Source organism: Protobothrops mucrosquamatus, unplaced genomic scaffold (assembly GCF_001527695.2).
Source record: "Protobothrops mucrosquamatus isolate PMUCROS unplaced genomic scaffold, P.Mucros_1.0 scaffold3964, whole genome shotgun sequence".
Lineage (NCBI taxonomy): Eukaryota > Metazoa > Chordata > Lepidosauria > Squamata > Viperidae > Protobothrops > Protobothrops mucrosquamatus.
The window spans coordinates 38,183-40,734 of NW_015389905.1; the positions used below are offsets into that span (position 1 = coordinate 38,183).

General features: G+C 42.5%; 1 pseudogene; it reads left to right on the plus strand.

Moving 5' to 3' along the window:
• The window catches only part of LOC107298434, a 14,162-nt pseudogene that overhangs the window by 4,165 nt on the left and 7,445 nt on the right, over positions 1 to 2,552 (plus strand).

Consider the following 2,552-nt stretch of genomic DNA (forward strand, 5'->3'; position numbering starts at 1 on the left):
CTTCTCTTCGTTAAACTAGACATACCCAATTCCAGCAACCGTTCCTTATATGTTTTAGCCTCCAGTCCCCTAATCATCTTTGTTGCTCTTCTCTGTACTCTTTCTAGAGTCTCAACATCTTTTTTACATCGTGGTGACCAAAACTGGATGCAGGATTCCAAGTGTGGCCTTACCAAGGCATTGTAAAGTGGTATTAACAATTCACGTGATCTTGATTCTATCCCTCTGTTAATGCAGCCTAGCACTGTGTTGGCCTTTTTGGCAGCTGTAGCACACTGCTGGCTCATATTTAGGTGATTGTCCACTAGGACTCCGAGATCCCTCTCAAAATTACTACTATTGAGCAATACCTGTACATTTGGTTTTTCTTGCCTAAATGTAGAACCTTACTTTTTTCACCATTGAATTTCATTTTGTTAGATAGCGCCCAGTGTTCAGGTCTGTCCAGATCCTCCTGTATCCTAAGCCTGTCTTCTGGAGTGTTGGCTATTCCTGAGAATAACCGTGAGAGACAGGAGGAGGAATTGTAGCTTAGACACAGTCTGACAAGAGAATACTGACTGAGGGCTGTTCAATTTTGACATAGTAATTTGACTAAGAATCTCAGAAGGAACACTCCCTAATTCTCTGAAAAGTAAAGGCAAGGTTCTATTACAGGTAGTCCTTTACTTACAACATTTAGTTTAAAGGTGATTTATGACTTTCATATTTACAACTGTTGTAGGATCCCCCCCCCCCGGTCACGTAATCAAAAGTAAGATGTACAGAAGTTCCCAGAGACAGATAGCAGTTCATAACATCGTTGCCTTTATGTGGTGCTTTCTCAGCTGTGACCGTGCTAGCAGTGATCCTGCACCCTATATCCGGAATGGTTTGAAGTATTTAAAAATAATAATAAAGTTGGAAGGGACCTCGGAGGTCATCTAGTCCAACCCCCTGCTCAGACAGGAAACCCTATACCATTTCAGACCAATGGCTGTCCAGTCTCTTCTTAAAAACTTCCAGTGTTGGAGCATTCACCACTTCTGGAGGCAGGTTGTTCCACTGGTTAATTGTTCTAATTGTCAGGAAGTTTCTCCTTTGTTCTAGGTTGCTTCTCTCCTTGATCAGTTTCCATCTGTTGCTTCTTGTCCTGCCTTCAGGCAATTTGGAAAATAGTTTGACTCCCTCTTCTTTGTGGCAGCCCCTGAGATACTGGAACTCTGCTATCATGTTCCCCCTCGTCCTTCTCGTCATTAAACTAGACATACCCAATTCCAGCAACCGTTCCTTATATGTTTTAGCCTCCAGTCCCGTAATCATCTTTGTTGCTCTTCTCTGTATTCTTTCTAGAGTCTCAGCATCTTTTTTGCATCGTGGTGACCAAAACTGGATGCAGGATTCCAAGTGTGTCCTTACCAAGGCCTTGTAAAGTGGTATTAACACTTCCCGTGATCTTGATTCTATCCCTCTGTTAATGCAGCCCAGCACTGTGTTGGCTTTTTTGGCAGCTGCAGCACACGGCTGGCTCCTATTTAAGTGATTGTCCACTATTTAAATGGAGGAAGCTGGAAATTTTTGCAGGAGGATAATTTTGGGTTTTCTTTATTGTTCCTTCCGGAGAATATATTAACCTCTGTCTGTACGAGCTTCTTGAATCGAGGTTTCTAGAACTAATATGGGGTAGATTCTATGGTCTTTGGCCATTGATTAAAAAAGGAGATGAGACAGAGCGGAGACACGGTGCTAAACCTTTTTACTGGATGCGAAAGAAACTGAGGAATGAGACAGAATCCTTAGGGAGCCCTTAAACTTCTTTTCCCTCAGCATTTGTGTATCCCATGCCTTGTGATTATTATAATCAGTGTTGTCAAGAGCTGTTGAGAATTCAACAACCAGCAAGAATGGTGGGTCACCTCGTTTTCCCGCAAAGGTTGCCAAGACAGATCTGAACTGAGAATAGATTTGAATAATTACCTTTATTCAATGAAGCCTGAAATTTAATTGCCATTCCTTGTAGGGGGGGGGGCTTTGCTTTCCAAAAGAAAGTGGGAGACAGGCCTGCAAAAGTCATATAACGTTATCTTTTAGAGGTGAAAGAGCACAATCCCCCTTTAAAGAAGCATTGGCGACTCAAATTGGCCTGGTGTTTCTGATTGCTCATTTTACCCACCAATCTCTTCCAAGATGGACTCAGGTGTAACAAGCTAGCAATTGGCTTTTGCTGCTTGAAGCAATGTGCCCTGGAACCTCTGGATAAGCACCACAAAAGCTCCCTCTTCACAGCTGGATAGGGCCTCAGACTGTCCCCATGATAGGAAATCCGATCTGAAGGAATAGGAGCCATTTTATCAGGAGGAACATTAGAGTCAGGCAATTTTCTTAATTTTCTTAATCTTCTTCTCTTGGCCTCTTTGGTTTTTGTATCTTCTGCAACAATCAGATCACCAACAAAGAGAACAAGCAATCATTCACAATACTTTTTATTCTGCATAGAGGTAACTTCTATCGCTTGGAATTGTTTTGGCCTGTGGTAAAGCAGAGAGCAGCGATTCTCTTCATCGGGGGTCTTC